The sequence below is a fragment of the Cervus elaphus genome, chromosome 12 (assembly GCF_910594005.1).
Source record: "Cervus elaphus chromosome 12, mCerEla1.1, whole genome shotgun sequence".
NCBI lineage: Eukaryota > Metazoa > Chordata > Mammalia > Artiodactyla > Cervidae > Cervus > Cervus elaphus.
In genome coordinates, this window is record NC_057826.1 from 82,798,473 (window position 1) to 82,822,776 (window position 24,304).

Consider the following 24,304-nt stretch of genomic DNA (forward strand, 5'->3'; position numbering starts at 1 on the left):
TCCCTGTCCCCCAGAGGCACAGAACTCCTGTGAATTCCCTCCAGGCCTGGTGAGATGGGAAATTAATTCCCTTTAATCCTGTACTTAATGTACAAGATTCCACTCCCCAGTGAGACGGTGAAATTAATCTGCCACTAATTTTCTGTTTGCCAACCCTGGGTTTCAGCATTTTCAACCCTGCTTTCCAACTGTCTTTCATCCTGGGGAACAAAGACCAAATCTCTTCTCAGGCCGTGTTTATTTTGTGTCTTCAAGAAAAATGAATCACCCAGGCATTCTGCTTTACTGGTTTGAGAAGGAGGGTGGAATGAGGTTTCCCCGTCTCTCCCGGAGGGCACAGATTCCAGGCCCATCACCCCAGCCTCTCCCCAGCTTTCTGGGTGTGATGGGATTAGGAGCCCCATGATCTGTTTGCTTACTCAGAGTCTGTGTCACAGACAGGATGGGCAATGGCCCGCTCCTGAGAGCTGCAGGAGGGGGAGGCCCTGAGGCTCCAACACCAAGCTCCGATGTGAGGTGAGGACCTGGGTCCCCTGTGGCCAGGGTGTTATGTGCTTGGGTAGAGGCTCAGGATCTGGCCTCACCTACCTGTCTAGCCGCTGTTCCCAGCACCTAAGGCTTCAGCTATGCCTGCTCATTCCTGAGCACGTTTATTCTAGGCTGCTCCCTCTGTTGGGCCCCCTGATCCCCTGCTCCCCAATGCCAAAGGCGTTGACCTCTCTGTGCCCTCCTTGTAACAGGAATAATAGTAGCAGCTGGCGGAGGGGTGGGACGGGTGGCCTGAATGGGACCCTTACCTAAAGTCTGAGACGTGCATGATGTTGGCAAGTGCCTGATAAGTGGGAGCTTGTACTGACTCAAATGCCCCACCTCTGGGCCAAGTTCCCAAACCCCCAAAGGACAGGGGGAGGCCTCTCCTCTGGGCCCCCTTGGCACCTTCTTCACACCTCTGCTCTGTCAGGGTGCCCTAGCCTGAGCCTGGCACATACTGCTGCATGCCCTGGGGCCAGGGAATGCAATGTCTCTGCAGTTTGTTTCCCTGTAGAGCAGAAATAATGGTAATGATGACCTCACTGGGGTTGTCACGGGGAAATAAATGAGATGATGCTCATTAAGGGTTTAACACAGGGTGTACTCTGGGGTAATCAGTGAATAAGTATCATGATGTCTCTTATTAATACAGTTATTGATCATGCATTGAGAAGTCTGTCTTCCCCAGCAAAAGCTCCTGGAAGTCTGTCCTTGCCCAGCAGAGCTCCCTAAAGGCAGAGACAAGCCTTAGTTTTTTGTGGGATCTTTGGTGCCCCACGCACTGGGAGTGACTCCAGAGAGCGGCAGGTGAGGCTGACCAGGTGGAGGGAGGTGCTGGGAGCTCACCTATCCTGAGTGCACGATGATCTGCCCCCAACCTAGTATGTCCCTGGGGGCCATCTCCTGGCACCATCTGAGAGAGCTCAAATTCCCAGCCCTGCGTCATTGTCACCGGTAAGCTGAACCATCACCCTGACGATGGTAATAACCTTGTTTCACTCACCGTCTCCCTCCCCCAGGGTCACTATCCTATTAGCAAGCCCCCAGGTGTGTCAGAGAGACCTTGGAAACCATCTAACCCAATGTCATACTTAGGCCCGAGAAAACTGAGGACCAGAGAGGCTGTCCAGCTGGCCCAAGGCCACACAGAAAGTCCGAGGCGGCACCAGGGTTGGATCCAGTCTCTTGATTCCCACTGGAGGACTCTTCCTGACATTGGGCCGCCGGTCACCGCTTCACCAGAACTGCTATGGAGGACGAAGGACACCAGCAGTTATTGAGCATCTACTATGTACAGTGTACTTTGTAGGCCTTTGTGTGTATTAGCTCAGTCATTCCTCCTGACACATCTAGAAGTGATGCTATGCTGTCCATTTTATAGGTGGGAAAACTGAGGCTAAGAAAGATGAAGTCCCCGATCAAGTCACAGTAAGGCAATGGCAAGACTGGAATCCAAACTTAGATCGGTCTGCCTCCAAAGCCCGTGCTCTTTCTGTTCTCCCTACAACCTCCTGTGGAGAAATGGGCATAGCTGGGCCACAGCCCTGGGTGGACGGGCAGGGGGCAGCCAGCCCTGCATCTCCGTCTCCCGCTGCAGTGGGAGACATGAGGCTGCTTGAACAAATTACAGTGACTGAGGAGTCAGGAACAGCCAGGGCTGAGATGATCCTGGGGGGATTTCCCGCTGCCTTCCTGACCCAGGCCACGGCTCCTCCACCTGGACAGACAGATTCCTGCTCCTGGGGTGGGGGCAGCGGGTGTGTGCGGCTGGGTTTGCAGTGGGCTAGGACTGGAGCAGCAGAGACCAAGGCCCGGCAGCTGCCACGAGCCTCAGGCTGGCGGTGCCAGGAAAGGGGCAGGAAGTGGTTTGTGGGGAGCGGTGACGAGGCTGAGGCTGTTCGATGTGGTTTCTGCCCTGGAAACCTGACTCATGTGGATGAAGCTGAGGCTCCCCTTCCCCAGGGGGCAGTTAGCGCAATTACAGGCCCTGGTTGGGCAGGGGAGGGAGGGTGTGCTCCGAGGGAGAGGCCGAATGGGGCCTCAGGAACCCAAGGCCGCCCTAGGGGTCCGCGGTTTCCCCACCGCCGGTGGGCGGAGGGCCTGTGGGCGGACGGGTCGACGGAGGCCAATGGGCCTGAGCTGAGGAGGAAGCGGGCGGTGCGCGCTCTGCCTGCGCGGAGGCCTCCCGGGAGGGAGGCTGGAGTCCTCCCCGGAGCCCCAGCTCGATTCTGACTCACCACGTGAATTTGGGCAAGGCCCTTTTCTTTCTCTGAGACTCACTTTCTTTATCTCTCAAAGGAGGTTTCCACCGTTTCCACCAGCTCTAAGAATTAGATGACGCTCCCCTGCCCCCACCCAATCAAAGGCGCGTACAAACCGCAAGGCAGAAAAATAACAACACAGAAAACCACACTTAACAAGTAGTAACTGCTGGGGATGTGCTGGGCCCTGCTCTGAGCCCTTTGCATGCTTTCTATTGAGTTGACCAGAAAGTTCATTTGGGTTTTTCTGTAAGATGTTATGGAAAAACCCTGATGAACTTTTTGGCCAACCCTCCCAACAACCCTGATGTGCTTATTTCACAGATTAGGAAATAGATCAAGAAGTCACAAGGAACTACCAGTGGGACACTCTGGCCCGCATCCTGGAGAGAAGGGGAAATCTGATTCTGAGCTGAGGTGCTGCCAGGCCCCCCATGCCCGCATGATGTCCCCTCCGCTCGCCCGAGAGCCACTGGCCTGCACTGTTACTCCCTCTCATGCTACCTCTTTAGCTATTGAGTCATGGCAGATGGATAAGAAGTTGCTTTCTCTGTTCTAGGAAAGAGGAATGCTGGACCCCGCTGTTCAGATGACACCTTACCACCACCCCGTCTCCCCTGTCCCCCATCAATTCCAGGTGACAGAACCAAAGGCAACCTTATTGGCCAAGCAGAGTGAAGTTTCAGGGAATTCTGGGGAGCTTCCTTGGGGTGGGGGTGGGGGTGGAAAGGCTGTGTATGCCCATTCTGAAAGTCCAGCTGCTGCTTTTACTGGATCCGTGATAAGCTGTGTAACCCACGTGCAGTTTTATGGGAAGAAAGTGTTGGCTTGCACAAAATAAATTTGAATATCCTGATGGAGTTTACCCCACCTATTTAATGAATAGTGCCACCGAGGCTCAGAGAAGGAGAATGACTTGCCCCACGAGCACGTGATGGCAGAGATGGGCCTAGAACTCACGTGTGCTGACTGAACGCTGTGCTTCACGCCCACCACAGCTCAGGCCAGGCGGGGGGCCAGGGGCTGCATGCCTAGAGTAAGAATGGAAGCTCTTTCCTTGTTAGACAGAAATTTCAAACAAGGCCTTTTTGGATTTTATTAAACAGGACGTGACTACTAAAGTAGGGGAAACCCAGCTTACTTACATTCCCCTCTCCATCTTTATTGATATAACTGACATATAATATAGTGTAAGTTTTGAACCAATGGTTACCAAGGAGGAAGGGAGAGGGATGGGATAGTTAGGGAGTTTGAGACTGACATGTACCCACTGTATTTAAAGTGGATAACCACCAAGGACCTCCTGTAGCCCAGGGAACTCTGCTCAGTGTTATGTGGCAGCCGGCATGGGAGGGGAGTTTGAGGGAGAACGGATACATGTATGTGTTTGGCTGAATCCCTTTGCTGTCCGCCTGCAACTGTCACAGTATTGTTAACTGGCTATCAGTTCAGTTCAGTTCAGTTCAGTCGCTCAGTCGTCCCTGACTCTTTGCGACCCATGAATCGCAGCACGCCACGCCTCCCTGTCCATCACCAACTCCCGAAGTCTACTCAGACCCATGTTCATCAAGTCGGTGATGCCATCCAGCCATCTCATCCTCTGTCAACCCCTTCTCCTCCTGCCCCCAATCCCTCCCAGCATCAGGGTCTTTTCCAATGAGTCAACACTTCGCATGACATGGCCAAAGTACTGGAGTTTCAGCTTCAGCATCAGTCCTTCCAGTGAACACCCAGGACCGATCTCCTTTAGGATGGACTGGTTGGATCTCCTTGCAGTCCAAGGGACTCTCAAGAGTCTTCTCCAACACCACAGTTCAAAAGCATCAATTTTTTGGCACTCAGCTTTCTTCACAGTCAACTTCAATGTAAAATAAAAAATTAAAAAAACATTGTAGGTTTTAAGTGTACAGTATGTTGATTTGATGCACCCATATACCATAAGGTGTTTACCGCAATAAGGTTAGTTAACACATCTTTCATCTCCCATAACATGTTTTTCACCTCCCATAAATACCATTTTGTTGTTGTCATTGTTATGGGGAGAATATTGAAGATCTACTCCCTTAACCACTTTTTCAGTACACAATACCGCATTACTGACTGTAGTTCACCATGCTGTGCATCACATCTCTGCGGCTTCATCATTTTATAACCGAAAGTTTGTACCTGTTGACCAACTCTTCCTGTTTACCCCACTCCTCAGGCCCTGAAACCCTCCTTCTACTCTCTGTTTCTACGAGTTTGATGGGTTTAGATTCCGAATGTAAGTGAAATGACACAGCATTTATCTTTCTCCATCTGACTTATTTCACTTAGCCTGATACCCTCAAGATCCATCCATGATGTGGAAAGTGGCAGGATGTCCTTTTTATGGCTGAATAATATTCCAATGCAATGGAATGTTTCATTCCACATTTTCTTTATCCAGTTCATCCAGTGATGGACAGCAGCTTCCTATTTCTCTTGGGGAAAGTGGAACAGTTTGGGCCAGAAACCTGCAGATCTTCTAGATGAAAAAGCCAGCAAAGAATTTAGCAAGAGTGTCTGCATACAGTAGGTGCTCAAAACTGCTCACTGAGGCTGACACAGCTGTGTTTGCCTACCCAGAGTCACCTTCCCACTGTGTGACTCACAGAAAACAGTCCAGGAGAACAGAGTGAAGGCCAGAGTTTCCTGCCAGGGCCAGGAGCCAGGGCGTATGTTCTCCCCTCTCCCTTGTACATGTCATGACCCAGGTCTGAATATTGTGGGGGGTAATGGTTTGAGGGTGCAAAGACTCCTGGCTCCAGGGTCTTAGTCTTAGGTGGTACGTCTTGGATCCTGACCCTAAGGTGTCACCAGCCCTTTCTTGTGGGCCTCAGTTTTCTCCTCTGTAGAAGGGAAAAGTTGAACCAGATGGTAGTTCTCAACGTTGGCTGTCCAAAACATCACCCGGGCAGCTTTCAAACAATCCTCAGGCCCAGGCCTCACCCTGAGTCAACTGAACTTCAGTGAGTTCCATCTGAGCATCTGTGGTTTTGATTCTGATGCCCAGCAAAGGGTGATTGGGGGCTGAGGGGGTCCTTGAGCTGCATGGGTTCTCAATAGGCTGCTGTGTGTAGGGCTCTACCTCTCCTCTTGGCTTTGATTGGGCATCCATCTCAGCTGGAAGTGTTCCCCAGCATATCTCTCCTGCTATGTAACAGATGACAGGCTGCCGGGAGGAGGCCACCCAGGGATTGGACTCCAGGGCCGAGACCCCAGAGATGACATTCTTCTCTGCACAGGCCAGTCTGGGCTGCTCTGATCAGAGCATGGCCTCCAGCTCTGAGGCAGACTTCCAGCAGGAGTCAATCTGTCCTAAGACTTGGGACTCTGGTGGCCCAGATGGGGATCCTGGCAGGGAGCTGGGGTTGGGGCCTCAGTAGGAGCCCGCCGAGGGCCAGCATCTAAAGTCAGACTCCCAGCATCCAGTTCAGGTTCTGCTGCCTCCGGGCCTCAGTGATCTCATCTGTAAAATGGGCCATGTGATCCTCAGCCCAGGTGGTGTTAGGAGGTGCTGTGGGGATTCTGATATGGAGACCCCTGGAGAGAGGGTCAGGCAGTACCAGGACGTAAAGTCTCAGGTGGAATGATAGTACAGGAAAGAAAGCTAAGGGAGCAGGGCTCAGATGATATGGTGCTGGGAAAGCAGAACCTAGGGAGTCTTTATACAGGAGAACAAGTCCTCAACACGTGGACCCGTCCATGGGTTCCAAATGCACACAGGTGGGAATATTTTCACCAAGGCATCCTTTAAAAGAAGAATTTTAAGGACTTCCTTGGTGGTCCCATGGTTAAAAAATCTGCCTTCCGATAAGGGACATGGGTTTGATCGTGGCTGGGGAACTAAGATCCCACATGCATCAGAGCAGCTAAGCCCAAGAGTTGCAGTTACTGAGCCTGTGCACTCTGGAGCCTGCACCGCTATTAGAGAGTCGGTGTGATGCAACAAAGACCCAGTGCAGCCAAATAAAAATAAATTAATTTATTTTAAAATTTTAATTAATTGTTTAACATTTTTTAAACATTAAATTAAAATTTAACGTTTAAAAAATGCTATTTTAAAAAATAATTTTACCAGGAGCCCCAGTTTACAAAACATGTATAGTTATACATGTAAAACATGTATAACTAACGTGGCTGATGTGGGGGACCGTTAGTTCCTGGATTTGCCCCAGGTCTCCCTTCCCTTCTCCCCCTCCACAGTGGCCTAATTTGGGAATAAGTTTGAAAATCACTGACCTTGAGCCGAAAGACCAGCGTTTTCTCCTTCTGAGGTCTGGTTCGGGGACAGTATGCAGTGGTTGGGGGCGGGGGGGCGGTGGTTTGCCCTGCATCCAGGAGTTTTTCCCTGCAGTGGGGTTGGTAGGCGTTGAGTCAGGGCCTGGAGCGCTGGTCTCTTCACCCTGCCTGAGACTTGAAGGGTAACACAGCCTCTTCAGGGGCCCTTCAGGGGCCCTGCTTCTAGGGGGGCCGGCAGGGGGCCCAGCCTGCCTAGGTTCTCGGTTGTGTGCAGAGGGACAGGCTTCTCTCGGCAAAACCTGACATTGGCCACTTGACTGGGTCCCCTGGGGGGCATGGTGGCCTTGAGGTGGACAAGAAAAGCAACACAGTGACTTCTCTTTCTCTTCCCTCCGTGGACCTGCCTGCCAAGAGGAGCAGGGCAGCCCCATCAGGTGGTACCCGGGTGGGGAGTTCATGGAGGGAGGAGGAAAACAGCGGACATCAGAACTGAGGGTGCAAAACCAGGGGGGTGTGGTTCAGAGAGCAGGATTGGGAAGGGCTAAGATGAGAAGATTCCCTGGTGGTGGCTCGGACAGTAAAGAATCTGCCTGCAATGTGGGAGACCTGGGTCTGATCCCTGGATTGGGAAGATCCTCTGGTGGAGGGCATGGCACCCCAGCCAGTATTCTTGTCTGGAGAATCCCATGGACAGAGGAACCTGGTGGGCTACAGTCCATGGGGTTGCAAAGAGTCGGACACAGCTGAGCAACAAAGCACCCAAGATGAGAAGAGGCTGGCCCTCCAGGCCCTGAGGGTGGGGGTCCAGGGGGCTCCGCCTTCAGAACATGTCCTGAACCTACCACTTCCCACCACCTCCACCCGTCGTGCAGCCCTGCATGAACCGCATGCCCTCACATACATCCTTGTTGGCCCTCCCTGACTGACTGCTCCCCCTTCTTTTTTTTTTGATATTATAGATGTCAATTTTATTTTTATTTATTTCAATAAAATTTGGCCGCATGGCATGCAGGATCTTATTTCCCTAACCAGGGATCCAACTCACGCCTCTTACAGTAGAAGTGCGAAGTCTTAGCCACTGGGCTGCCGGGGAAGTCCCTACTCCCCCTTTCTTATATTCCATGTGGGGTCAGAATAATCTGTAAGAAAAGAAGGACATTATCATGTCACTCCTGGACCCAGAACCCTGAGCAGCTTCCAAATTTCTGCCTGGATCTCCAACTTCACCGCCTCTCCCCCTCCTCACCCCTCGCTGGTTAACAGGCCTCCAAACTGTTCCTGGAACCCCCAATCTAGCTGCAGTTCTCTCCCATCCCCAGTAGCACCTAGTCTAGGATTGCCAGATTAAACAGAGGACATCCAGTTACACTTGAATTTAGATAAACAACGAATCTTTTTTCTTTTCTTTCTTTTTTCTTTTTTTTTTAGCATAAATATGTCCCAAATAGCAGATTCATTGCTTATCTGGTTTAAATGTAACTGCACAGTCCGTACTTTTATTTGCTAAATCTGGCAATCTTGGTGCTATCCACCCCCTCTAGACATGATATTTATTAGATTACCTGTCCTATGCTCATGGGCTATTAGGAGCAGGTGGAAAGCTATCTTGCAAGTATTTTATTTTATATAAGCATGTTTAAGTACAATTGTTTTAAATAAACTCTTTAATTTCAAATCAAGGCATGAATTTTAAATACATTTATTTTTCCAAAGTAAATCTACCTGATGTGTGTGGGCTGTCCTAGAAGCCATGTTCTCCTATCTCTTTTCTACCTTTAGTAACCCAAGGGGTGGAGATTTTAGGAAAATTGGAGGGAGTGGTCTTTTAAATTAGAAAATCTGGGTTCGAGTGTAGGGTCTGTCATTGACTTCCTAATTGTAGTTGGGGAGTTTTTTCTCACTGCTGCGGCCTCAGTTTATTCATCTGTAGAAAGGGGCTAAAACTCTATGTGCCTCCTAGGTTATTATGAGATTCGTGACTCATGAGCATATTCCAAGAACTGGCCCTGTGAAGGAGTTGGTTATCAAGACCCTGTAGCCTGGGGTTCAGAGTCACGCAGACTGGCGGGCTGGGAAGTGCGGCCATATTCAACAGCTCTGAGGCTCAGCACTGCGCTCCACTGTGAGCGCCGAGCTTCCTGACCTCTTGGGCCGCCTCGGCCTCCATGCAGTTCCAGGTTCTGGCACCAGGGGCCAGGCTCGCACCTGGAAGGCTGAGAGCCTTTACGACGCTCCAGGGGCCCTTCAGGCTGCGGGGGGCGGGGGGCGGGCGGAAGGATGCGGCAGTGGCCTGCGTTTGACATGGTTCTTGGCTCTGTGGGTCAGTGACCTACAGATGTGGAGGGTGAACTGTCCTGCTCTCTCCTTTCATATTTTGCTTGGCGCTTCTTAGAGGACTCCTCATCTCTTTGGCCCTCATCAAGAGACCCCCATGAAGGAAGCTGAGTTAGCAGGTGGCTGGAATCTGTAGAGAACTCTGAGCAGGGAGTTTGAAGAGAGTTTGGGCTGCTCTCTGCCAAGTTACTGGTGTCCTTGTGGGTTATACTGCCTTCTGAGTAGAAGGCTCCTTGGCTCCTTCTGCAGTAGAATGGGATAAGAATGCCTCACTTGGGATTTCCCTGCCTCCCCTAGACCTAGTGGCTAGGTCCCCTCAATTCCAATGCAGGGGGCCTGCCTTCGATCCCCGGACAAGGAGCTAGATCCCACATGCCGCAACTAAAGATCAAAGATCTGGTGTGCCGCAACTAAGACCCAGTGCAACAAAATAAACAAAATATTTTTTTTCAAAAAAGAAAGAATGCCTCCCTTTCACAGGTCTGTTGATCTGGTGAGGTGATGTGTCGCTTTCTGGTAGGGCTAATGTCTCTAGCATCTGTCTAGAATGGCTTCTGCTTGAAGGTGGAGACCCACCCTGAGCACGTACTACCCAGATGATAAAGAATAGACGAAAAGAACCCAGTGTAGGGGCAATGACGAGACCTCACGTGATCCCTTGCCAACTCCAGGAAGCAAGCACAACGCTGTGAGGAGGGTCGGGGTGCCACCGCCCAGAGAGAGGCAGTCTCTGGCTTGATCCCTCATAGCTGGGGACACAAGCTCAGGGCTGGGGGTAGGAAGCTGACGGGCTTGTTGGCCCATGGACATGAGCAGCCTTCCTCCCAGCCCCACACCTGCTGTATCTCAGCCAGTGGGAGCCGTGCGCTAGGGGGTCTGTCCTGTTCCCTGGCCCCCGCTGCGGTGTGGATGGGCCGCTCCGGGAAGCCTGAGGGCTCCGGGTAGTGCCCTTTCTCAGGGTGTGTCCCGATTGCCCTGATGGATTGCCCTCTCACCCCTGCTGGGTTACTGTGGTTTCCTCATCAGCAGAAATGACTCCTCACCCACAATTGCATCAGTCTTTCCACAGATCGAGTGAATCACGTTGCACGATGTGGTTTCGGACCATGCCCTGTGCTCTGCGAGGGGCTGGCTGGGCCAGTGGGGTGGGGGCTGGGGCGGACTGTGCTTTGACCTGGACTTGGGAGAGGGAAGCAAAAGCCAGAAGGGGATTGCCAGGGGCGGTGGGGGGCGGGGGAGAGGGGAAATGGAGCTGGTGTGAGAGGATGTGGAACTCATTCTCACGGGCCGAGAGGGGGCAGAGCCAAGTGTCCAGTGACCTTGACCGCGACCACATTGGGGAACCATACGGCTTACTCACCCCCAGCCCTACCACTACCTCCAAGAGGAAAAGAAATGAAGAGTAGAAGCTGATTCATCCTCTAACGCACTGCAGGGGCGGGGGCGGCGGGGACGGGGAGATGAGCTGCCTTCATTTCCTTTTCTTTCTCTATTTTGAACTCCATGGCTTGCTTCCCCTTTAGCTAACACGTTGTGGCCACGGGCTGAGGGCTTCCAACCTCAAGGCCAATTTCTTTCTTCTCTCTGCTTCACAGCCTACAACAGCCCTTGGGTAGAAACTGTCTTCAAGGACTGTGAGGATTCCAGGGGGTGGATTCTTCCCAGAGGCAGAAAGAGGCATCCTACTCCCCACCCACAGCAGCAGGAACAATTCTGCCCATCTCTCAGGTGGAGAGGATAAGTCTTCAGGGAAATGTGGCGAGTGCCTTGCTCTCCTCCTCTCTTTTTGAACCTACAGCACAGCCAAGCTCCGTATGTCAGAATAGTGGGATCCTCCGGGATCTGCCGGTGGGAGCGGGTGGCAGTGTCTTCTGTCCAGGGAGAGGAGGATGTGCAGAGGCTCAGTGTAAGCACCCTGGAATGGGCCACGGTTTCATACCAACTTGAGCAGAAAAGAAACGGGCGGTGACACACGGAGGTATCACTGGAGCAGAGCTGACCAAAACACAGGGTCTACCCAGGCTAGATCATGCCTGGACTGGTGTGGATTTGCCTGAATGACAAACTCCTATAAGCTACTGAAATCTGGGGGGCTATTTGTTACATAGCATGGTCCATCTGGGCTTCCCAGGTGACGCTAGTGGTAAAGAATCCGCCTGCCATTGCAGGAGACGTAAGATCCCTGGTTAGATCCCTGGGCCAGTAAGATCCCCTGGAGGAGGGCATGGAAACCCACTCCAGTATTCTTGCCTGGAGAATCCACTGAACAGAGGAGCTTGGTGGGCTATGGTCCATAGAGTTGCAAAGAGTCAGACGTGACTGGAACAACTTAGCAGGCATGCATGCACACAGGCATGGTCTATCTATCCTGACTCCATAAATGCAAGCTCAAGAGATTGACCTTGATCTTGGAGGCCATGGGAAGTGAATAATAAACTCTTAGAATGGCAGTGCCTACACTTCACACTGGGGCTAAGACTGAGCTCTATCTTCCCTCTAGATTGTAGGTTCTTGGATGCAGTGATATGGTGGTTGTTTTTTTTCCGTCACTGAGTGTATCTGGAGCCTGGGACTGTGCCTGGTATGGAATAGATGCTCATTAAGAATTTGTTTTCTCCCCTCCTGCCCCCAGTTTCTCTCCTCTCCAATTTCTTCTCCTTGTGGACACCGTTCACTGCCTCCTTCATTCCTTAATTTTGTCCAAAAATATTTTTGAAGCATCTATTGCATCCCAGGCACTGTGCTTTGCATGTGTTCTTTCAGTTTTATGCCAATCTTGACAAAGAGGCACTTATCCCATCTTCCAGATGAGAAGTCCTCCCCCTTCCCCTCCATCTGCTTCCTTCCTTCAGTGTTTTCCTCTTTATTGGTAGCTCCTTGGGGGCAGCAGACAGAGAGAGAGAGAGCGCGCGCGAGAGAGAGCTAGGGTCCTTCTAAATAGCAAATCTAGGTTCTTCCCTCCAGGAACTTGACTTGGTGGGGGTTCTGTCATGTCAGTAGATGGGTGCCATCCTGCGTGGCACTCCACCAGAAACACACACAGCACCTGTGACACAGGGAGAACCCTTGAGCTGGGACTTCAGACTTGTCCCTGGAGGACAAGGTTGGGAGTGGGGTGGACCGTGGACTTTGTGGGAATTCCCACAAAGATGAAAAGTAATGAAGCAAGTAAATTATTTATTGAGGGAAAAGAGTACAGTACATGTGAGAGTTGGACCATAAAGAAGGCTGAGCACCAAAGAATTGGTGCTTTTGAACTGTGGTGCTGGAGAAGACTCTTGAGAGTCCCTTGAACTGCAAGGAGATCGAGCCAAGTAATCCTAAAGGAAATCAACCCTGAATGTTCATTGGAAGGACCGATGCCGAAGCTGAAGCTCCAATATTTTTGCCACCTGATGCAAAGAACTGACTCATTGGAAAAGACCCTGATGCCGGGAAAGACTGAAGGCAAGAGAAGGGGAAGGCAGAGGATGAGATGGTTGGATGGCATCACCGACTCAATGGACATGAGTTTGAGCAAACTCTGGGAGATAGTGAAGGACACAGAAGACTGGTGTGCTGCAGTCCATGGGGTTGCAAAGAGGACATGACTTAGTGACTAAACAGCAAAAACAACCTGTGGCTCGACACACGGGCAGACTCAGATGGAAAGTTCCCGACTCTCACTCTCGTGGCAGTTTGAATTACTTTTATGGGGCATTTCTTCCAGGTTTCCTGAGGTCAGTCATTTTGATTTGCTTGCTTCTCAGTCCATATCTGGTGTATCTCAGTTTCCTTCCGTGTACGTGCAAGCATCTCTTAGCTAAGATGGATTCTACTGAAAAGGCCTGTGGGTAGAGCATCTCTTGACATCACTCACCCTTTGACCTCCAAGGAACTTTTCTGCACACGTGTGTTCCAGGGGGTCTTCTGACTTTGAGAATAAGAAATACGTGGTCTGGGCAGGGCCCAGCCTCTCCCTTAATTGTCCTGCTATTTTAATCCACAGGGAATGAATCTCCAATGGCTTTACCCTGGGGCAGGGGGAAAGGGGTCATCTGTCTCCCGCCTGGTAAAAACTTGGCTTGTTTAGGGAACAGTCACTGACTCAATATGACTGGAGTGTAAAGCAAGTAAGGAAGATTTCCGGGAGGTTGGGTAGGAAGAGCGGATAGAGCCTGTGTTGTGACATTTAAAGACTTAAGGTCAATGTATGGCACAAACCACTACAATATTGTAATTAGCCTCCAATTAAAATAAATTTAAAAAAATTTGTAAAAAAATAAAGACTTAAGGGGCTTCTTCATCCTTGGCCAGCAGAACCAGGAAGTGAAAGGACCTGCTCAGCTGTTGGGCAAGGTGGGCGGGTGGGGGCTGGGGGAACGAGGGGGTGGGGGGCTGTGGCGCTGGGGTGGAAGGACGAGGAGGGGGCTGAAGGAGTTGCCTTGGCACTGAGGAGACCCTGGCCTCCTTGCCCTGGAGGCAATTAACCGCCTTGCAGGAAGTCTGGCTGCCTGCGGTGGGGGCATTAAATATTTATGAGTGAGTGCTGCTCCTGATGTTTTCTGAGCAATAACTTTTCATGATGTGTGTTTGGTGAGCTTGGCAGCTGCCCCTCTGGGGCTGCTGGTGCATTAATCCCGCTGGTGGTCCCTCCCACCATGCTCTTAGCAGTAAGTTTGCCCTGATATCAGGAGATGGAGCGAGGCCTGCTCTGAGTGGTGGTGGGGTGCTGGGGTCGGGGGGAGACTGGGGGAGGGGTCAGAGCGGGGCGGGAGGACAGGGGTGCTCCCATCTGGGGCTGACGGGAAAGGCTGAAAACCCTGAATCCCAGCCATGCCTCACCTTTTCTCGCTGATGTCTGCCTCGAGGACGCTGAGCAGGGGTGCGTGGCCATCCCTGGGGCGTGGTGGGGGCTCTCTGTGGGACCTCAGTGACGCAGCTCCAGTCTCCAGACCCTGGCCCGCGCTGACTGTTAGGATGTGGCGCCAGACCCCTGCAGGGCTGGTGTGTGCTGCGGCCCTGGGGGTGTCATCACGGCCCCGCCGATGGGGGCAAAGGCCCTCAGGGCCCCTCTCTCTGTCCTGCTCACTCAGCCAGGAAGCATATAAGGAACAGGCTTGGCTTCATCTGTGGATTCCCGCTTAGCAGCAGGCAAGCTCTTGAGCCCCTCTGAACCTCCACTTCCCCATCTGTAGAATGGAGGTTTGAAATTGTGGCGAGATTACAGTGCTCTGAGGATAGTGTTAGGTCAAAATGTGGCCCTTTCCTACAAGTGCCCTGAGGGGTCTTCATGGCAAAGGAGACAAAATGGCCAAAGGGATACGTTACAGCATTGGCATCTGGTGCCAGGGCAGGCGTAGGGCTCTAGGAATCCCTGCCCTTCACTTACAAGGCTCAGATCTGAGTGTTGCTCGGTCCCGTGAGAGTGGTGGGAATAGTTGGGGGAGAGGGGGCAGACAGAAGGCAGGAGACGGCCCCTCCTAGTGGCACCAAACCTAGTGGCCCAGGCAGCCCGAGGCCCTCTAGGCCAGGAGAGAGAGTCTGGCCCGGACACCCGGGGAGGGGGTGAGGGAGGGGAGGAGCAGCTCTTTCTTTGCCCCAGACTACCCTCTTCTCATCTTTCAGAAGGAGAAAGGGGTGGGCAGAGTGGGTGGGAGTTGGGGAAGGATTTCTGAGCTCTCCTGAAAACTGGGTCTCCAAGGGGCAGCCAAGCCCCAGCTGGATGTGGTGTGACCTGGAGGGGCCCTCCTGGGGGATTGATAGGGTGAGATGGGGAGGCCTGAACTGGAGGAGCTTTTGCAGTATTGATGAAAACTGGTTAAGCAGATTTCAAAAGCAGATTGAAGGAAATACCTTCTGTTCGGTTCAGTTCAGTCACTCAGTAGTGTCCGAATCTTTGCAACCCCATGGACTGCAGCACACCAGGCTTACCTGTCCATCACCAACTCCCAGAGCTTGCTCACTCATGTCCATTAAGTTGGTGATGCCATCCAACCATCTCATCCTCTGTCATCCCCTTCTCCTCCCACCTTCAATCTTTCCCAGCATCAGGGTCTTTTCGAATGAGTCAGTTCTTCACATCAGATGGTCAAAGTATTGGAGTTTCAGCTTCAGCATCAGTCCTTCCAATGAATATTCAGGACTGATCTCCTTTAGGATGGACTGGTTGGATCTCCTTGCAGTCCAAAGGACTCTCAAGAGTCTTCTTCAACACCACAGTTCAAAAGCATTAATTCTTTGGCACTCAGTTTTCTTTATAGTCCAACTCTCACATCCATACATGACTACTGGAAAAACCATAGCCTTGACCAGATGGACCTTTGTTGGCTAAGTAATGTCTCTGCTTTTTAATATGCTGTCTAGGTTGGTCATAGCTTTTCTTCCAAGGAGCAAATATCTTTTAATTTCATGGCTGCAGTCACCATCTGCAGTGATTTTGGAGCCCCCCAAAATAAAGTCTGTCACTGTTTCCATTGTTTCCTCACCTATTTGCCATGAAGTGATGGGACTGGATGCCATGATCTTAGTTTTCTGAATGTTGAGCTTTAAGCCAACTTTTTCATTCTCCTCATTCACTTTCATCAAGAGGCTCTTTAGTTCTTCTTCGCTTTCTGCTATAAGGGTGGTGTTATCTGCATATCTGAGGTTATTGATATTTCCCCTGACAATCTTGATTCCAGCTTGTGCTTCATCCAGCCCAGCATTTGTCATGACGTACTCTGCATATAAGTTAAACAAGCAGGGTGACAATATACAGCCCTGACGTGCTCCTTTCCTGATTTGGAACCAGTCTGTAGTTTCGTGTCCAGTTCTAACTGTTGCTTCTTGACCTACATACAGATTTCCTAGGAGGCAGGTCAGGTGGTCTGATATTCCTATCTCTTGAAGAATTTTCCACAGTTTGTTGTGATCCACACAGTCAAAGGCTTTGGCATAGTCAATAAAGCAGAAATAGATGTTTTTCTGGAACTCTCTTGCTTTTTTGATGATCCAACGGATGTTGGCAATTTGATCTTTGGTTCCTCTGTCTTTTCTAAGTCCAGCTTGAACATTTGGAAGTTCATGGTTCACGTACAGTTGAAGCCTAGCTTGGAGAATTTTGAGCATTACCTTGCAAGCGTGTGAGATGAGTGCAATTGTGCAGTAGTTTGAACATTCTTTGGCATTGCCTTTCTTTGGGATTGGAATGAAAACTGACCTTTTCCAGTCCTGTGGCCACTGCTGAGTTTTCCAAATTTGCTGGCATATTGACTTAAGCACCTTTACAGTATCATCTTTTATGATTTGAAATAACTCAACTGGAATTCCATCCCTTCCACTAGCTTTGTTCAGTGATGCTTCCTAAGGCCCATTTGACTTCACATTCCAGGATGTCTGGCTCTAGGTGTGATCACAGCATCATGGTTATCTGGAAGATCTCTTTTGTATAGTTCTTCTGGGTATTCTTGCCACCTCTTCTTAATATCTTCTGCTTCTGTTAGGTCCATACCATTTCTGTCCTTTATTGTGCCCATCTTTGCATGAAATGTTCCCTTGGTATCTCTTATTTTCTTGAAGAGATCTCTAGTTTTCCCCATTTTATTGTTTTCCTCTATTTGCATTGATCACTGAGGATGGTTTTCTTATCTCTCCTGGTTATTCTTTGGAACTCTGCATTAAAATGGGTGTATCTTTTCTTTTCTCCTTTGCCTTTTGCTTATCTTCTTTTCTCAGCTATTTGTGAGGCCTCCTCAGACAACCATTTTGCCTTTTTACATTTGTTTTTCTTGGGGAGGGTTTTGATCATTATCTCCTATACAATGTCATGAACCTCAATCCATAGTTCTTCAGGCATTCTGTCTACCAGATCTAATCCCTTGAATCTATTTCTCACTTCCACTGTTTAATCATAAGGGATTTGATTTAGGTCATACCTGAATGTTCTAGTGGTTTTCCCCACTTTCTTCAATTTAAGTCTGAATTTGGCAATAAGGAGTTCATGATCTGAACCACAGTCAGCTCCCAGTCTTGTTTTTGCTCACGGTATAGAGCTTCTCCACCTTTGGCTGCAAAGAATATAATCAATCTGATTTTGGTGTTGACTATCTGGTGATGTCCATGTGCAGAGTCTTCTCTTGTGTTGTTGGAAGAGGATGTTTGCTATGACCAGTGTGTTCTTTTGGCAAAACTCTGTTAGCCTTTGCCCTGGTTCATTTTGTACTCCAAGGCCACATTTGGCTGTTACTCCAAGTATTTCTTGACTTCCTACTTTTGCATTCCAGTCCTCTATAATGAAAAGGACATCTTTTTTTGGGTGTTAGTTCTAGAAAGTCTTGTAGGTCTTCATAGAGCCGTTCAACTTCAGCTTCTCTAGCACTACTGGTTGGGGCATAGACTTGGATTACTGTGATATTGAATGGTTTGCCTTGGAAACGAACAGAGATCATTCTGTCATTTTTGAGACTGCATTCAAGTACTGCATTTTGGACTTTTTTGTTTGACTATGAGGGCTACTCCATTACTTCTAAGGGATTCTTGCCCACAGTAGTAGATATAATGGTAATCTGAGTTAAATTCACCCATTCCAGTCCATTTTAGTTTACTGATTCCTAAAATGTCAATGTTCACACTTACCATCTCCTGTTTGACCACTTCCAATTTTTCTTGATTCATGGACCTAACGTTCCAGGTTCCTATGCAGTATTTGTTTTTATGGTATCAGACTTTACTTCCATCACCAGTCACATGCACAACTGGGTGATGTTTTTGCTGTGGCTCTGTCTCTTCATTCTTTCTGGAGTTAGTTCTCCACTGATCTCCAGTAGCATATTGGGCACCTACTAACCTGGGGAGTTCATCTTTCAGTGTCCTATCTTTTTGCCTTTGCATTCTGTCCATGGGGTTCTCAAGGCAAGAATACTGAAGTGGTTTGCCATTCCCTTCTCCAGTGGACCACATTTTTTCAGAACTCTTCACCATGACCCATCCATCTTGGGTAGCCCTACATGGCATGGCTCATAGTTTCATTGAGTTAGACAGTACATGTGATCAGATTGGTTAGTTTTCTGTGATTGTGGTTTTCATTCTGTCTGCCCTCTGATGGAGAAGGATAAGAGGATTATGGAAGCTTCCTGATGGGAGAGACTGACTGAGGGGAAAACTGGGTCTTGTTCTGATGGGTGGGCCCATGTTCAGTAAATATTTAATCCAATTTTCTGTTGGTGGGCAGGGTTGTGTTCCCTCTCTTTTGTTTGACATGAGGCCAAACTATGGTGGAGGTAACGAAGTTAATGGCAGCCTCCTTTGAAAGGTCCTGGGACTGGTCCAGGGAATACCTGGGACTGCTCAAAAGAATGACTTAGGACAGTGTGGAACCAGGAGGGAGAGGAGAAAAGGGGTGTTGCTTTTGCGGTCACCCCAACCCTGGCCTTAGCTGGAGGGCTTGGGGGAGGAGGACAAGATCCCCGGAACCATGCTGCCAGGCTGCAGTAGTCCTTCTGGCTTCCACATCTGTAAAGTTAGTCCCTGATTATGAGATTATTTTGTTAGCTGATAGAGCCTTTGGAGCATCTTTGAGGCACAGTGAGGAGGGGTGATGGAGAGAGCCTGTGCCCTCAGCCAGTCTGGAAACTTGTGAGCCACCAGCATTGCTGGCCAATCGGTAACTCTCCCTGCACCTTCTCCTGTCCCTCAGCCAATTGTTTATAAAACAGCCAGGGGGATCCTTTAAAAACATCTCAGATTTGTGTATGCCGCTACTTAAAACCCATCAATGGCTACCCCATGTTGTTAGGATAAAGCCCCTAATTATTTCCTTGGCCTTCAGTGCCTCACCAAGTTCTCCACCCTTAAGGCCCCCTTCATTCCAAGCTCCCTGCCCTTCCATCAGCTTCCAGCACACAGTCTTCCTGGTCTCAGGGTCTTTGTTCCTGCCCTTCCCTCTGCCAGGAATGTTTGCCCACTTAGTTCCTCCTCATCCCTCTCAAGCCTCTCAGGCCAGGCCCGGCCCTCTGACCCCTGATGAGAACAGCCGCACTCACCTCTTCCTTGAGGGTGTTACCGCAGTCACAGCGAAACCATCAACTGTCTAATCCATCCTTGACCTCGAGCCTCCCAAGCTCAAATGTCAGCCTTGGGGTTGGGGGGAGAGGCGTGAGTGGGCCATGTCAGTGTTAATAACCCTATAATGTTACATGTTCATGGTATGATGCATCTGAGATAAGAAGAACACTGGAATCAGATAAATCTGGGTTTTAAACCCAATTCTGCCACTTACTAAGTGTGGGATCAGAGCATGAATCTTAAACTAAGTCTTTATTCCCTCATCTATAAATTGAGGATACTGATCACTATTTGGGGCTTCCCTGATGGCTCAGACGGTAAAGAATCTGCCTGCAAAGCAGGAGAACCGGGTTCGATCCCTGGGTCGGCAAGATCCCCTGGAGAAGGGAATGGCTACCCACTCCAGTATTTTTGCCAGGAAAATCCCACAGAAAGAGGAGCCTGGAGGGCTCATAAAGAGTCATAAAGAGTCAGACGTGGCTGAGTGACTAACACACGTTCCACACATATCACTATTTTCCTCATCATCTGTTGAGAGGATGAATCTAGTCACACCTGGGTGGGTTCTTGGCCATGTGTGGTAGCACCTAACAATGGGTTTTGGCCACTTCCCTGTGCAGGGCTTTGCTCAGAGCCAGCCGGGTGGCTGGACCCTGGGGCCTGCAGAAGGGCAATGCGATGCTACCGGGAGACCTCGCCCCCACCCACCTCCTCCAGCCGTGGGAACACAGCAGCTTTCAGGGGGAGGTGTGCGGTTTCACTTTCACAGTTTTCAAACAAGAAGACAAAAAGAGGAAAAACAAAACCACCCGGGAAAGTGGCAGGGGCCCACTTTGTCTGCAGCCTGACGGGTTTTGCGCGGCGGGCACAGCTGGCCTCAAGTATTTATTTATTTTTTAAGTCACTGACTCATGAGTCAGTCGGTTGGCTTGGTGGTAAGACGCAACCCGCTATCAAGGAAATAGTTGATGAACGACATGGCGTGGACACCGTGCCAACACACCGCTCCCGACTTCTGCAAATCCCTTGTTTTCGGGCCAGCACGGGCCAACTGGAGCTGCGGTTCCTCGCACTGCGCTCCAGGAGCCGCCGCCAAGCGCATCTGAAATCCTCAACAGTTGTCTCATGATTGCTGCTCACCGCCAATGCATGTTTGCTGTAATTACACCGTGTCTAAAGGAGAAGCACAAAAGACTTGTTGATTTTGGATGGGGGCTGACCTGGGCTCCTGGCAGAGTGCGGGCCGCCCCGGTGAGGACGTGACCAGCTGGGGCAAGTGCTGAACCAGGGCCATCGCAGCCGGGCCGCCTCGGCCTCGCCCTGCCGCTGCCAGCTGACTCGAGTCGGCTTTCTTTGGAGAATCACCCGAGGGGAACAAAACGAGGAACTGGAGTTCCTATAAAAAGCAGCTCGCTCCTTCCTCCAGCCAAGTCCCCACATGATAATCATCTCTGAAGTGGGCCGCCCCTCCCTCCCAAGCTGCTAACCACGCTCATTGTCTGTCTCTTGTCTCTGCGAGGAAACAGCTTGGCTTCCGAGAGAGGCCTGTCCACCCTGGCCGGGGAGCGGCGGCCGTCCCATCTGAGCCCGGCGGCTTCCTGCTTCCCCCACCCAGGCTGTGCTGGGCCATCGAGAGGTCGGCCAGAATGTGCTGGAAAGGAGCGCGAGCTGGCTTGGAACTGGGGACCCTGGCGGCAGTTCAGAGGCCGCCGTTCATGTACGTGGTGACATGGACAAACTGCTTACCCTTGTGGGGCCTCACTTTCTCCATCTGTTATTTCGCGAGGTGGGGGATGGGCTCCAAGGTGGCTTCCAAACTCCGTTTAAATGTCTTCCCAGGGAAATGTTAGGTGGAACCTTGCTGCAGAAAGCAGAACTGCTGGATGGAGGTGGAGCTTGCATCCCACAACTCCATCCACCTAACATCTCTGGCCCAACCCCTCCCAGGCATCCCTTGGGGACCATGGAGGAACCCCTGGGTACCGTGGAACACAGTTTGAAAACCGTGGGCTCTGATCTCAAAGGTTGGGTTAGAAGAATCTATGCCTGTTGAGGTAAAGTCCTAGGGGTTGCCTTTGGCTTTGTCAGTGAACCTGATTCCATCCTGGGATGGGGAGGGGGGACCATTTCAGCAGGAAGACGACAACCCGTGGTAACAACAACAACAACAAGAACAATTTTGCTCCCGCTGAAGTTTCTTGAGCAACTGGCAGGCCGCCACGAATGTACTTAGGCGGAAAATCACCAGAAAAAAATGATATAATCTGACAGATTTTTCACAGGCTTAAATATTCATGAATTAAAGGAATTGGCAGAATTTTCTACATTATTAGCTTTCATCATGGCTGCAGGAGCAGTTGGTATACTGGCTGCTCTTCAAGATCCATTAATCTCGTCCATCATAAGAGCAGCCATTTTAAAATTAGCTATTTTTACTGAGTGATGGTGTGCGGGGGAGATGGGAAAGTGGAAATGCTATTCCAGTTTAAAGGTCCTCCTGCTCCTCACTTTGAAATCAGCAGGGGAAGCCAAACAGCGTCTCTACAGGAAGGGGGTCAGTGTGACCCCAGGGCTGAGAAAATGGAAGCACAGGGTGGGATGCAGGGCCCCTCTAGTTCCTTGACTAAGCGCAGCAAGCCTTCTGTCTGCTGAACCCAAACTCCGGGCCAGGGACTGGGCAGGGAGTTTAAGACACCTCTCTGGGACGCCAAAACTGAGAGACCCAAATAGGAATTTCTGGGTGAAGATGACATTTCGATAACAGTCTTGCTACCAGATAGCACTCGGGGTGCGGGACTGTAGAATGGCCAAGTAATAATAGTCATCATTTGTGGAATGTGTACTCTAAGCTGGATACTGGGTACTGGAAGGTAGCTATCTACTGGAAGGTACCGGAAGGTACCTACCTTCCAAGTTTTTTGATGCTGCAGTGAGATGGTGCATGGTTATTTCATATATATGTATATAATATATATATAATAGTTGGGGAAATGAATCAAGAGAGGTCAAGTCAGTTACCTGAGGTCTCATAGCCAGTGAAAGGCAGTGTCATGATTCAAAGCCAAGCCTGTGTGTCCCCAAAGGTAGAGTGTTGTAACTGCTGGCCTATGGCACTGTGGAGGATCATTCTTTCAAACACATCCAGAATCTGCTAGGAGGAAGCTGCTTCTTTCAAAGCATAGAGCAAAGTTTTGGATCAGATCATTCCTACAGAAACTTGAAATTAACAGGTTAATTTCTTCCTCCCCTTCCTCCCTTCCTCCTTCCATCCTTCCTTCTCTCCTCCCTTCCTTCCCTCTATCCTTCCCCCTCCTGTTTTAAAATGTAGGTTTTATTATTATTCAGGTATGGTAAAGCCAGCAGATCAGAAGATGACTGCTGCTGAAAAGATAGTTTATTACTCACAGTTCCCCAGAGGAGGGCAGGCCATGCCACAAGGGGCTATGTGGGGAAGTACCAGGGTAGATCAGGAGGCAGGAGGCAGGGGAAAATGTGGGCGAGAGTCTTTACTGCGGTTTCCAAGGGAAGGAAGAGATGAGGCAAGCTAAGCAGGTTTAGGATTTGCTAGTTAGAATGATTTCAGCAGTGCTCTGGGGTGCAGGGACTGACCCTAATAACCCAGTACCTGGCCCCTGGGGTGAGGAGGGAAAGTGGGTAGTGACCTAAAGACTGAAAGCCTGATAAAAGAGGTAGTTGGGGGGCAGGGTAAGGGGATGGGTGGAATGAGGACTAGTTGGTTTGCATATGAAGGGTGTGTTTACCATCTCAGAGTTTACTAGCCTTGGGAGCTGCAGACTCTTCAGGGTCAGCAAAGCCCCAGATGTCAAAGCATCAGAAAGTCAGGGGGGGAAAAAGACGTGATTAATATACTCACTCTCACTTATCCATCCATCCATCCATCCATCCGACTATCCAGTCATCCATGTGTTTATTGAGTTTCTGCTATGCGGGGTGCTGACTTAGGCACCTCTGTAGGCCTTGCTCCGATTCTTCAGTACGCGGCTGAGATCTGCATGCTCAGGAGAGTCTGTTCCTTGCCTACCAGCCTCATCTCAGAAGCACAGGTTTCGGGAACTGGACCAGGATTTCCTCCGTTCACTTTCTGTATGCAGGTCTGCCTTGTTGCACATGAGTCAGGGCTCAAGGAATTGCAAAGAGGTACTCTGTTTAGGTGCTATCCAAAATATTTAACAATGCAGTGGCAGAGGAGCTAAGTAGATGCACAACCAGATGGATGCCTTTGGTTGAACATCACCTGCCTGGGTGAGACCAGACCCTGCTGTGCTGCTGGGGGGGGGGGGGGGGGGGGGGGGAGGGGAGGGGGAGTTGGGGGGGGTGGGACTGAGGCAGAGTCTGTGCTCCCTGTCTGCCTACATGGAACCGGCAATTGCTCTGGGTCTCAGAATATTTCTTTGTTGCTGAGGAGTGAAAACTGCAGACAGATTGAGTGGGGGAGCTGGTATTTGGGTAGCAGTTCTCACGTTTATCATCAACAATAATGATGATTAGTCATCATAATAATTAATAATTATTTACACTTGTATGGTGCTTATTTGTGGAGTATTTACTCCATGCCAAGTGCTTTTAAAACAGCTTATAATTGTAGCCAAAATTTACCAAGCTCTGCTGGAGGCCACTCACTTCTGTGCTTAGAACTGTCTGGACATCACCATGGTTAATCCACACATCATCCACACATTCCTCCCTTTTACAGGTGAGGAAAGAGGCTAAGTCTCAGAGAGGTTAAGTAACCTATCCAGGGCCACCCAGTGAGTTAAGTGGAAGAGGTGGGTCTCAATATTCAGTCTATCTGACTTCCTCTCAGGTCTCTCCTGTGCCCAGCCTAACCCTTGGCCCTGTGCATTCTTGTTCCTCGGGGATCAAAGAGAAGG

At 50.2% G+C, this 24,304-nt stretch overlaps 1 long non-coding RNA gene across 3 annotated transcripts; it reads right to left on the reverse strand.

Moving 5' to 3' along the window:
- Positions 1–20,284: 20,284 nt before the first annotated feature.
- LOC122705489 lies at positions 20,285–23,006 on the reverse strand. Of its 3 annotated transcripts, none has more exons than XR_006344115.1 (3): positions 22,818–23,006; positions 22,431–22,577; positions 20,285–21,273 (listed from the first exon to the last, which is right to left on the reverse strand). It is a non-coding gene; the product is annotated as an uncharacterized LOC122705489 (long non-coding RNA). The 3 variants fall into 3 exon arrangements; XR_006344114.1 differs by having other exon boundaries at positions 22,431–22,580; XR_006344113.1 differs by lacking the exon at positions 22,818–23,006 and having other exon boundaries at positions 22,431–22,810.
- Between the last annotated feature and the right edge of the window lie 1,298 nt (positions 23,007–24,304).